The sequence below is a fragment of the Strix uralensis genome, chromosome 39 (genome assembly GCF_047716275.1).
Source record: "Strix uralensis isolate ZFMK-TIS-50842 chromosome 39, bStrUra1, whole genome shotgun sequence".
Lineage (NCBI taxonomy): Eukaryota > Metazoa > Chordata > Aves > Strigiformes > Strigidae > Strix > Strix uralensis.
This window is the reverse complement of record NC_134010.1, coordinates 1,051,372-1,064,886: the sequence shown is the minus strand read 5'-3', so window position 1 is coordinate 1,064,886 and position 13,515 is coordinate 1,051,372. Positions and strand designations below refer to the sequence as shown.

The window sequence follows — 13,515 nt, the reverse complement described above, 5'->3', positions numbered from 1 at the left end:
TGTAGTGAGGGGCCCAAAATTGAACTGGACACAGTAATCGAGGTGCGGCCTCACCAGTGCCGAGTACAGGGGTAAGATCACTTCCCTGTCCCTGCTGGCCACACTATTTCTGACACAAGCCAGGATACCATTGGCCTTCTTGGCCACCTGGGCACACTGCTGACTCATGATCAGCCAGCTGTCAATCCACACCCCCAGGTCCCTCTCTGACTGGCAGCTCTCCAGCCACTCCTCCACAAGCCTGTAACGCTGCTGGGGGTTGTTGTGGCTGAAGTGCAGCACCTGCAATCTGGCCTTATTGAAGCTCATACAGTTGGCCTTAGCCCATGAATCCAGCCTGTCCAGGTCTCTCTGCAGAGCCTCCCTACCCTCAAGCAGATCAACACTCCCACCCAACTTGGTGTCGTCTGCAAACTTACTGAGGGTGCACTCAATCCCCTCATCTAGATCATCAATAAAGATATTAAAGAGGAGTGGCCCCAAAACCGAGCCCTGGGGGACACCACTCGTGACGGGCCGCCAACTGGATTTAACTCCGTTCAACACCACTCTTTGGGCCCGGCCATCGAACCAGTTTTTTACCCAGCAAAGCGTGCGCCCATCCAAGCCGCAAGCAGTCAGTTTCGCCAGGAGAATGCTGTGGGAAACGGTGTCAAAGGCCTTACTGATGTCAAGGTAGACAACATTCACATCCAATAAGCGGGTCGCCCTGTCATAGAAGGAGACCAGGTTTGTCAGGCAGGACCTGCCTTTCATAAACCCATGCTGTCTAGGCCTGATCCCCTGGTTGTCCATTATATGACTTTTAATGGCACTCAAGGTGACCTGCTCCATGACCTTCCCTGGCACCGAGGTCAGAATGACAGCTCTATAGTTTCCTGGATCCTCCTTCCTGCCTTTCTTGTAGATGGGTGTCACATTTGCCACCCTCCAGTCCAATGGGACCTCCCCAGTTAGCCATGACTTCAGATAAATCATGCACAGCGGCTTGGCGAGCACATCTGCCAACTCCCTCAGCACCTTTGGGTGTAACCCATCCAGTCCCACAGACTTGTGTGCATCCAAATGGTGTAGCAGGTCTCTGACCACTTCCTCTTCAACGGTGCTGACCTCATTCTGCTTCCCCTCCCCATCTCCCAGCTCATGAGGCTGGGTGTCCAGGGAACAGCCAGTTCCACTGCTAAAGACTGAGGCAAAGTAGGTGTTGAGCACCTCAGCCTTTTCCTCATCCTTAGTTACCATGTTTCCCTCTGCATCCAGTAGGGGAGGGAGATTTTCTCGAATCCTCCTCTTGCTGTTGACAAATTTATAGAAAGATTTTTTGTTATCCTTAACAGCTGTAGCCAAGCTGAGCTCTAGCTGCGCTTTGGCTCTCCTAATGTTCTCCCTGCATAACTTCACTACATTTTTACAGTCTTCATGAGAGACCTGGCCCCTCTTCCAAAGGCGATAGATTCTCCTTTTGTTCTTGAGATCCAGCCAAAGGTCCCTGTTTAGCCAGGCTGGTCTCCTTCCCCGCCTGCTTATTTTTCGGCACACGGGAACAGCCTGCTCCTGTGCCTTTAAGACTTCGCTCTTGAAGTATGTCCAGCCTTCCTGGACTCCCATTTCCTTCAAGGCAGCCTCCCAAGCGATTCTGTTAATCAGTCTCTTGAACAGGTCAAAGTTAGCCCTCCAGAAGTCTAAGGTGGCAGTTTTACTAACTCCTCTCTTTGTTTCTCGAAGGATCGAAAATTTGATCATCTCATGATCACTGCACCCTACATGGCCTCCAACCTTTACCTCCCCCACAAGCTCTTCCCTGTTCACAAGAAGCAGGTCCAGGAGGGCACCTCCCCTGGTCGGCTCACTCACCAGCTGTATGAGGAAGTTATCCTCCACACATTCCCGGAACCTCCTGGATTGTTCCCTCTCTGCTGTGCTGTGATCCCAGCAGATATCCGGGAGGTTAAAGTCCCCCACAAGAACAACGGCAAGTGACCACGAGATTTCTCCCAACTGTTTGTAGAAAGCTTCATCCACTCACTGCTTTGGTTGGGGGGTCTATAGCAGACTCCCACAGCAAGATCTGCTCTATTGGCCCTTAACCTAATCCAAACACTCTCAACCCCATTATCACTATACTTGATTTCTGAGCTGTCATAGCATTCTCTTACATACAGGGCCACTCCACCACCTCTCCTTCCCTGTCTATCCCTTCTGAAGATCTTGTAGCCATCAATTGCAGCACTCCAGTCATGTGAGGCATCCCACCACGTTTCTGTTATAGCTACTATGTCATAGTTCTCGTGCTGCATCATGGCCTCAAGCTCCCCCTGTTTGTTGCTCATACTGGTGCATTGGTATAGATGCACTTGAGAAGAGCTCGTGAATCCAATACCCTCTTGTGAGCACGGACCCCATTCCCTACCAGACCCTTCTCAAGTGCTTCCACGGTTCCTAAACATCTTTCCCTTCTCTCAAATGAAGTGGCAGAGGGAGAGCCCTCACCAGTCCACCAGCCTTCAAGCTTTGGCACGCTTCCCTTGAGCTTGTTCCTAACATGCCCAGTTATCTCCCCGTCCCCCCTCATATCTAGTTTAAAGCCCTGTCAATAAGCCCTGCTAACTCTTGCCCCAGAATCCTTTTCCCCCTCAGAGACAGCTGCTCATTTGTTGCCAGCAGACCAGGTGCCTTATAAACCTCGCCATGGTCAAACCCAAAATTCCGATGGTGGCACCAGTCTCTGAGTCACGTGTTAATCAGATATGTTTTCCACCCTCTATCAGTGGTTTTCCCTTACACTTGAGGGATTGACGAAAACACGACCTGAGCTCCCGAGCCTTCAACTAGCCACCCCAGTGCTTTGAAGTCCTTTTTGAGTGACTTAAAACTTCTTTCTACCACCTCATTGTTACCTGCCTGGATAACCAATAAGGGGTAGTAATCAGAGGGCCGCACCAGACTAGTGATTTTCCTTTTAATATCTCTGACCTGAGCCCCAGGGAGGCAGCAGTCTTCTCTAAGGTATGGGTCTGGTCAACATATGGGCCCCTCTGTACCCCTCAGAACAGAGTCACCCACTACAATTACCCTCCTTTCCTTCTTACTTGAAGAAGTCATAAGTCTTGGGGCTGAGGGACAAGCAGTAGATGACTCACCAAGTGAGTCCTCATTTCCATCTTCATTTGGCTGGCTGTCTAGTTCCAACACCTCATGCCTATTGTATAATGACAACTGGGAAGGTGAGGAGGGTGGAGGAGGTTTTTGCTTGCCTTTCCGAGGAAGGACCTGACTCCATTCCCCCCTGCCCTCCACATGCCCTCCTTCTGCCTGGTGAGAGGAGGGGAGGGAGTCATGTATTTCTTGTAGAGCCTCTACCTGTTGTCTTTGACTCAGAGTGTAGCTCCACCAGTCAATCTCATTTTTTCACTCTTTGATTGATCTCAACCTTTCTACCTCCTCCTTCAATTCGATCACCTGCCTGAGCAGATCGTTTACTTGATCACACTGCACACAGACGGTGTCTCTGACTCCCTCCGATGCGAGTGCCAGGCTCAGGCACTCTTGGCAAGCAGAGACCTGCACAGTCGCCTGTCTGTGCAGGACCTATGTCTGAGTTCCCACATAGTGAGGATGAAAGGCCGAGAGAATGTATCCAGCTTTCCTTTCTCAGCCTTGTTCAAGACTGAGAACCCAAGTATTTGGCCTTGTTGGAAACTCACTTGCTCTTGCCCACCGAGCCCTGGCCAGGCTTTGGGTGGAATCCAACAGGAGAATGAAACCAGATATTTTCTGCTCAAAACAAAGGTGCCAGCTATTCTGCCTTGCTGATTTTTGGTATATAAGGCTGGACCTGCTTGCAGCGACTTTGGATGCCTCACCTACAGGTGGACACACCGCGTGGGACTTCCCACTTGCCGGGAAAAGCTCAGCAAATCCTCGCTGTAATTGGGGCTGCCCAGCGCCTGCAGGTCTGGATGATGGTAATGGGTGCAAGTGGTGATGGATCTTTCTTAATCACTATTCTCTCTGCCGCGTAGTAATGATTTGGCGCATTACCCTGTATTTTCCTATTTGTTGCTTTAGGTGTATTATTCTGCCTTTTCTTACTGCATGTTTTCTGTATCATTCTGTTACATTATTTAGTTATCCCCAGTAAAATATGCTTACTCTTTTCACTCTGGTGTCTGAGTTTAATTGGTATCCCTAATCAGCAAAACAGCATCCCCCACATAGACACGGCCACACAAGACCACCTGCGACACCGTGAGGAGCAGGAGAGGCAGGCATGACCTGGCTGCTGGAGGAGATGGAGCAGAGGAGCCAGGAGCTGCACGGCCTCACTCTGGAAGGTGTGCTCTTCACTGCCCGCTGGACCTGGTGGGTTTGGGCCTCTTCTGAAACCCTGCTCAAGCTCTTCAGGCTCTACTGGCTCGACCAGCGCTGACTCTGACAGCAGCAGCCAGCAGTGTGGATGAGGAATGGAGGATGACTGGGAGGGCAAAGCAGACCCCAGTGACACCTCAGGTCAAGACAAGCCTCTAGAGAAAATGGGGACCTCTACTGCACCTGCCAAGCCCTCCCCAAGAACTCCTTTCTGATGGAGCTGCATCCAGCCTTGGGATGGGGCAGCACCTGTGAAAACCTGAGCAGCTCCAAGAACAACATCACCAACAGCCTGCTGCTCGCGTGCCTGAGACCATCCCTTGGGCACGTCTTCGACCAGAGCTGGGCACCGTGGGGGATCTGCCAGCAAGGTGCTGCTGCACCCCTAGGGAGCACCTCATGGGGAATGTGCTGCACCTCCTCCTCTGCCCCATGACGAGCTGAACATGAGTCAGTTCCCCGCTTCCCGTGCAGCCTCTGCACCCGCTCAGTTGTGATGATCCTCCAGCTTGGAGGTGCAGGAGGGATTTACCCTAAATAAATACCCAATAAATGGGATTGTTTGAAGAAATCCTCTGTCCATGAGCATCTGGGCAGCACTTTGTTGGGGAATGATACCTCTTGACTCCATCTCTGCTTGGTAACAAAGAGATGAAGTCTGTTCTTGTTGTTACACTTAGAAGTTTAGCGCCTTGTTCACTTCTCTGTCTTGTTCCTCAGGGCTCGGTGTTGGGGCCATTTCTGTTCAAAATCTTTATTGATGATCTTGATAAGAACATAGAGTGTATCATCAGTAAGTTTGCAGATGACACCAAGTTAAGCGGGAGTGTCGATCTGCATGAGGACAGGGAGGCTCTACAGAGAGACCTGGATAGATTGGATCGGTGGCCAACATTAACGGGATGAGGTTCAACAAGGACAAGTGGCAGGTCTTGCACTTGGGCCACAAATAACCCCTTGCATGGCCACAGTCTTCAGAGGTGTGGCAGGAGCTGTCTGGAAGAGAAGGATCTGGGGGTTCTAATTGACAAGCATGAGCCAGCAGTGTGCCCAGGTGGCCAAGAAAGCCAATGGCATCCTGGCTTGTATTAGAAATAGTGTGACCAGCAGGAGTAGGGAGGTGATAGTCCCCCTGTGCTCTGCACTGGTGAGGCCACACCTGGAGTATTGTGTCCAGTTTTGGGCACCTCGATACGAGAGAGATCTCGAGGTGCTGGAGCAAGTGCAGAGGAGGGCAACGAAGCTGGTGAAGGGCCTGGAGAATAAATCCTGTGAGGAGCGATTGGAGGAGCTGGGACTGTTTAGCGTGAGGAGGAGAAGTGTAAGGGGAGACCTCATCACTCTCTACAACTACCTGAAAGGACATTGTAGAGAGGTTGGTGCTGGTCTCTTCTCACAGGTGATTAGCGATAGAACAAGAGGGAATGGTTTTGAACTGCAACAGGAGAGGTTCAGACTGGACATGAGGAAAAACTTTTTCACAGAAAGAGTGATCAGACAGTGGAATAGGCTGCCCAGGGAGGTGGTGGAGTCCCCATCCCTGGATGTGTTTAAGGGTCATTTGGATGAGATGTTGGGGGATGTGGTGTAGGGGAGAACTTTGTAGAGTCAGGCTGATGGTTGGACTTGATGATCCCAAGGGTTTTTCCAACCTGAGTGATTCTGTCATTCTGTGATTCTCCTGGTGTTCTCCACAACCCCTCCTCCCTGCCTCCTTTCCCACAGCCCTGACCACCTCTGTCCTTGCTTCAAAGGCCGCCGCTGAAATCAGCTGTTCCATCCCTGGGTCGGGCTTTTTCTGGCTGCCAGGCATCTGGTGAGATCAACCCACCACACGTGGGTCCCTTCTTTTCCTCAGGGAAAGAGCACAGAAGGCACAAACAAAAGTAATTGTATTAGTGACGAGCAGAGTACTAGCAGGCAATGGTCTCTGAAGTTCAGAGATGTGTGAAAATCTAGAAGATGGCTCTTTGTCCCCAAAATGAGAATTAAAGCGTTGTGTGGTGATTCGTACACGTATAATGACCGATTAGGAGATTTTGTCATCGCTTGGGTGAACGCTGAAACTACATCTTAAGTGAGGGGAGGTTGCTGCAGGCGCAGCGCTGCCCTGAAGGACCCAGGCACCCAGGAAGTGGGGGAAAGGGGCCTCCTGCTTAGGGATACCCACACCACCAGCACCCCCATTCCTGAGGACCCCATTCCCCCCAGCACCCCAAAACTCCCATCCTGGGCAGGCAGGGGACAGGTGTTGAACACAGCGCTGCCCTAAGGGACCCAGGCATCTGGGAGGAGGAGGGGTTGGATATGGGGGGCAAGGGGATTTGGGGGACACCCGCCATCCCAAATTTGCCAAATTCCACCCCCGCTGCTGATCAGCGAGGGCGGGACAGGAGAAGACCCACTGCAGCAGTACTGTGGTTTGGAGCTGGTGGTGAAGGGAGAGCTGGAGTAGGGTGAAGTGAAGGGGCATGTCCGGAGGGGGTAATGGGATTGGGGGGTCAGAGGTAGTGGGGAGGGGCACTGGGAGCTGAAGGAAGAGGGGCAGGGAACTGGGAGCTGCTGGTTTAAGTGGAACTGGTCCCACTCTGCATCTACCCCCAACCACTGCCCTCCCCTGAGTGGGGGGGCGGGGCAAAGAGTTGGATAACAGTGGGGCTTCTGCAAGTGGGTGTGCAAAGGCTGGGGCTTGTGTAAAGGCTTGTGCAAGTCTGAGGGCTGGGGGAAAGGCTCATGTAACGTTTTGGAGTTGTACAAATGCGTGTGCAAACATGTGTGCAAAGTTTGCAGCTTGTGCAAAGGCCTGTGCGATGCTCAGGCTAGTACAAAAGCATGTGCCACATTTGGGGCTGGTGCAAATGCTGGTGCAATACCTGGGACTTGTGCAAGCCCTGGTGCGTCTCCAAGAGCCCCGGGGACATGGAGGGACAGGGCTGCACTGTGGGGCGCTGTGGGGCACTGGGATGAACTGGGGGCACTGGGAGTTCATTGGGTTATTAACAGCACATGCAGATAGTTAGAGGGGATCCCCGGGGGTGAGCAGCCTGTGAAGGGGGTCCTGGGACCCTCGGGGACATTGGGGGGCACTCAGGTCACCCCCTGTACCCCCCAACCAGAGGGGTCCCAGCACGCTGAAGAACACATCTGTAAGGAACTGTGTTAGACATTGTCTCAACATTGCTGCTCCGCGACCACCACTTCCCACCCCCAGCATCCTGTTGTTCTAAAGGAGTACGCTACAGAGTCCCCGACAAAACCACGACGTCCGCTCAAAGTGAGAACAACGACAGCCTTGGCAGTGCCTGCCAAGCTGTACCTGCGCGCAAGCTGGGTGCGGGGAGAAGGGACCGCAGGTCGACACCCCCCCCCCCCCGCCAGCACAGCCACCATGAACACCTGGGCATGCGCGTACGGAGGACCACGGGGCGGCACATATTACAATGAGCTCCGTGGAAATGGGCGGACTCTTCGGGGAAATCGTGGGGACTAAAGGACTGCGTACTCCTCTCTTGGTGCCACTGTCTTTGCAACCTGCCACTAACAACTGTTACCTGGAGCTGGGACCTCGGTGGAGCTTGGAGCACCACCACCTGCACCGAGGCCAAGTCTACGGAACATCGCTGGATCCCTGGTGGTGGCGGTAATTAGCTGCATCTCTACTGTTTTCTGGTTTAGGGATTCTGACTTTCTCTTTCCTTTTCTCTCTGTCCTATCGCAATTACTAATTGTTACGGGAAATAAAGTTCACAAGGTTATACAGCATCTGACCTCGTTTGTGTCTTAATCTCGCTCTTGGGATCGTTTAAGAACCCACCCCGATATTGGATCGGGACATTTTAAATGGCGTCACGGACAGGATCCCTTGAGATGAGAGTGCTGTACTAACTTGCTGTGTTGGATGCAAACCTCTCAGGATGAAATAACCCCCTTTTTGTGTTACAGTAAGTTGTGACCTCCTGAGACTGAACAGGGGGTACTTGCATACCCAGGTGTGGCCCTCTCAGGACGATAAATCCCCTTTGCATTGCTTTTGTGTTAAATTCAGATTTGGCCTCCTGAGAGTGAACAGGGGAAATTTGACATTGTGTAATATTCTGTAACTGAGGAGTTGTTGTTTTGCTTTGGAGAAAAATGAGTATTGCTTTAGAAAACCCCTCAAAAGAGGAAGTATCCAAAATAGGGAAGGAAACTTTGTTTAAATTGTTGGAGAAACATAAATCAAGACCTTCGGTGCCTGGGATGGATTGGGCCCGAGGGAACTGGTACAACTTACAGGCTGTTACTGATAGGATTGTTGCCCTGCAGAAAGATGCGAAAGTCAGGTCTGGCAAGGGCAAAGGTTTTATATGTGCAGTCCTGGGTGCCAGTCTGGCAGCTGCGGTGGAAGAGAAAAGGCAGAAGTCGTATCAAACTGATATGGTAATAGACTCCCTGCAGAGGGTCATACAGACCCTGCAGGAACAATTGAAAGAAACCAAAGAATTTCTAGAGAAGGAGAGGAAACAAAATATAATATTAAAGGATGAATTGAGGGAGCAACTTTTGAGGAAGACGGATACACTGGCGAAGGCAGAGGTGAAACTTCTGGAGAAGGGGTACGGCAAATTTGTCCCCAAGGGGATTTGCAAAAGACAAAAGAAACTGTAAAAAGCCCCCCCCCACATGTATCCGTTGGTTAAAACAGAGTATGTGTACGAGGATGATAGAGATAACCGTCCTCAGGTTATCACCAAAGAAGCCCCATTTACAGCAACCGAATTGGCAAAGTTGAAAAAGGATTTTGCAAGGACTGCAAAGGAATCAGAGGCAGAATATGTGTGGAGTGTGTCTTTGTCAGGAGGGAATGGAATCTTGTTGTCAGAGAAAGAAGCAGAAGGATATTGGGGTCCGGGTGTGTTTTTAACTACCGGCGACCGCACAGCCCCATGGTCATTAACTCAGAGAGTCACGTACTGGGCTGGAGGGCTGAACCCCTTGGAGAGGGGGGATCCCCTCGCCATAACAGGAACAGTGGATCAGTTAGTGGAAAGTGTGCAGAAGGCAGCCTGTCTGCAGATGATGTATGATCGGGAGCTCAAGCCTAAACAGGGCTCCCTGATGATGATGCCTGTGGACCCAGAGAGGATGACTCCCCTGATACGAGGACTTCCTGACTCCCTGAAACCCATTGGCATTCAGTTGCAAGGGAAGATTCAAAACACCCCCAATGCAGAAAGAATGACGGCTGCTCTGGAGGGGATAGTGACCCCTGACCACCGACAGCCAGGGAGGAAAGTATGGACATGGGGAGAGGTAGCCCAGGAATTGATTAATTTTGGGAGAAAATATGGCCCCGTTGGTGGATCGTCCCAAAGAACTGAAACCAAGGTCGTACGGGCTGTGGAGCAAATGAATGGGCGACAATCATCCATGAGGAAGGGCCAAGGCTTGGGATCACCCCGATGTCAGAATTCTGGGAGAGAGAGACCCCTAACTCGACAGGGACTGTGGCAACTAGGGCTTCAGAAAGGCATTCCCCGTGACTTGATGGACGGACTCCCAACCCAAAAATTAGAACAACTTGTGCAGAACTGGCGGGTGTCACTGCACAAGGTCTCCAGGTCCCTAAAGAGGATGGCGAGGTCAGTTGCCTCCTGCCCGGCCTGGAGGACAGCTCGCAGCTGTTACACCTCCACCCCCAGCAATCCCTCTCATTTTCCAGGACAACCTGTCTTGGTCGCACTTCCTACAGTGGGCACAGTGCCACTGGTGTTGGACACACCCCTTAATAAGTACACCTGGAAGGCCAAAGATGCTTATAGAAAGGAGCACAAAATTAATACAAGGTGGATTATTCCATCTTTCTGATTATAACTCACCTCCGGTTCTCAAAAGGAACCGAGAAGATTTTTCTTTCCTTTTCTCTCGCAGGTCAAACCTTCCCTGGAGAACGATATCCTGAGTCACGACGGGGGATCCTTATGTGGATTTTGACCCTTTGTATAGTATTGATGTCTGTTGCCTTATTAATATTTGTAGGATGTGTTGTGTACCATCGTCGAAACTGTTTTGGGCGACTGTTCTCCTCTCCCTTGGTTCCGGAGGAAGCTCTGGCTCTCTAAGTGCTAACCGAGAATGGTGGGTCAGCAATTTCAATACAGTCCATACTGGACTGAGGATGCTGATCCCTGGCAACTCCACTTTCCTGGAAAAGGTATTTGTTGCCTTAAATGGACAAAAAGAGAGAGGAGTACGAGTTGGGGAAAGTGTTTGTGAATGGGCTTTATCCCCAGGCTTTGATTATTATGACCCCTATTGTAGGCCACCACTCCAGTCACGGGGTGGTATAACAACCCACTACCTCAGTTGGGAATAAGACTATATGATAAGCTAGGGAACAAGAGGACTGTCCGCAGCAAACGATCTGTTGAGTTTATCAACAATCTCAACAGATGCGCACTGCAATCCTTCAACATCGTATGGTTTTAGACCACCTACTAGCTGAAGAGGGAGGAGTGTGTGGAAAACTTAATGTTTCTAATTGTTGTCTGGAAATAGCCGATGTAGGTGAAGTAGTCCTTCAACTGACCACAGATATTAGGAAACCAGCTCATGTCCCTGTTCAAACATGGAATGGTTGGAGTGGTGATCTATGGTCTTGGCTACCCGGAGCACCATGGGTAAAGCAACTTCTATTTTATCTCCTATGTGCATTTGCCGCCCTGATGTTTTTGCCGTGTATTCTTCCTTGCTTTATTCAGTTAATCCAACATGTTGTTTCTAACATGCAATTTATATCTATTGTCACACCTGATGGTGTAAAGCAGATTCGTATCGTTCGCCAACCAAAGCCTGTAGCTGTATCAATCATTTAAACAGCACATGCGCTCTGGGCTGAGGGCGTCCATTTTGGCAGATCCCCGGCTCAGGCCAGTCCGACCACCTTTTACTCTCCGGCATCGCAGTTGGTGATAATAATCAGAATGTATGCCCTTTTAATACTTGATTTTCTGGCTCTTACTTTGTTGGCTATTGCTGTATTTACTCTTGCGTTTTGTATGTTTTCATCCGGTAAGTGTCCATGTAAACCGTCTTGTAGTTGTGCTGTCTCGTGTAAACAACCACCTCCCTCCCCTCCCCGCCGCCAAGGGCCGAGAGCACATTCCTCGGTCCGCCCTAAGACGGGACCAAGGGCACATTCCTCGGTCCGGTCTGAGACAGAGCCGAGAGCTCATTCCTTGGTCCAGTTTGAAGTGGAACCAAGATCGCATTCCTCAGTCCGGGTTGGGATAGAACTGAGGACGCATTTCCCGGCCCTGGCTGAGACAGCGCTTTAACTTTGTTTAGTTAAAAAAACCTGTTAGTCAATACTGTTACTGTTATCTTTTTATATGTTTACTTAGGATGTTGTTAATGTTGTTATAGATAGTGTTGTTTATTTACCTTTAAGTTTGGGAAAGAAGTTTCTAGGCCCTAATGATGCATGCGCAGTAGGAAAAGGGGGCAGGGAAAGGAATTTTTTCCTGCTGCGCATGCTGATCCCAACTGCAGCGGACGGTGTGGACGGCCAGAGACTCAAACATTTTGTGGTATTTTGGTTAAAACCGCGGGCAAAGATGGAAGATGTGTCAGATTTTATTTTGATTCACATTGTAGTCTTTGCTTTCTTAATCGCTATCCTAATTGTTATGCTTATTCTCCTTTTTTGTCCCTGTAAATGTCGATCATGTAAACTGCCATTACGTTCTTCTGTTAATTCATCGGAACCTTAAAATTAGTTCATAAGATGCTTTGGCTTTATAAAGTTGGTTAGTTGTAAGCGTGATATATCTGTTAAAAGATGTTATTGGTTATGTGTTTGTCAGTTAAAAATGTTTATATTTGTTGTTAATGATATGTTTGTTAGTAAAAATGCTTATAGCTGTTAAGGATATTGTTAAAGACATGTTTATGGAAAGAAAAGTTGTTGGAAATCTCATTTGTTATTGTATTTTGCTCTTTTCTGGTATTCTCTCTCTCTCTCTGTACTGTTATCTTTATCGCCACCATGAAGGCAGCAATGTTGAGCCACGGGGTGGTGTAAGGAACTGTGTTAGACATTGTTTGTCTCAACATTGCTGCTCCGCGACCACCACTTCCCACCCCCAGCATCCTGTTGTTCTAAAGGAGTACGCTACAGAGTCCCCGACAAAACCACGACGTCCGCTCAAAGTGAGAACAACGACAGCCTTGGCAGTGCCTGCCAAGCTGTACCTGCGCGCAAGCTGGGTGCGGGGAGGAGGTCGACAACCCCCCCACCACCACCAGCACAGCCACCATGAACACCTGGGCATGCGCGTACGGAGGACCACGGGGCGGCACATATTACAATGAGCTCCGTGGAAATGGGCGGACTCTTCGGGGAAATCGTGGGGACTAAAGGACTGCGTACTCCTCTCTTGGTGCCACTGTCTTTGCAACCTGCCACTAACAACTGTTACCTGGAGCTGGGACCTCGGCGGAGCTTGGAGCACCACCACCTGCACCGAGGCCGAGTCTACGGAACATCGCTGGATCCCTGGTGGTGGCGGTAATTAGCTGCATCTCTACTGTTTTCTGGCTTAGGGATTCTGACTTTCTCTTTCCTTTTCTCTCTGTCCTATCGCAATTACTAATTGTTACGGGAAATAAAGTTCACAAGGTTATACAGCATCTGACCTCGTTTGTGTCTTAATCTCGCTCTTGGGATCGTTTAAGAACCCACCCCGATATTGGATCGGGACAACATCTCAGGATGCTGAAGAATGTCTCAGGACACTGGGGGACACTGGGGGGAACATATGGGGACACTGGGTGACCCCAGGGACATGGAGGGACTCCCCCAGGCTACCCCTGTCCTCATAGAGGGGTCCCAGGACACTTGGGGATGCTGGAAGACACTGGGGGACACACATGGGGACACTGGGGGATGCTCACAGACACTTTGGGGATCCCCAGGCCACTCTTTGTGTCCCCATAAAGGGGTCCTTGGGACACAGTGGGACACAGGAGGGGAACACTGTGAGAGACCACCAGGCAACCCCACCCACCCACATATATGGGTCCCAGGAACACATGGGGACCCTTAAGTCACATGGGGACACTTCAGGGGGATCATGGGGACAGTGGGGAACCCCCAGGCCACCCCCT

At 50.5% G+C, this 13,515-nt stretch overlaps 1 long non-coding RNA gene and 1 pseudogene across 1 annotated transcript in view; both read left to right on the top strand.

Annotated features, from left to right (window-relative positions):
- LOC141937304 (uncharacterized) overlaps positions 1-13,515 on the top strand; it is a 155,324-nt gene that overhangs the window by 3,584 nt on the left and 138,225 nt on the right. The gene's annotated exons all lie outside the window — the stretch shown is intronic.
- On the top strand, positions 7,732-11,640 carry LOC141937282 (uncharacterized; annotated as a pseudogene).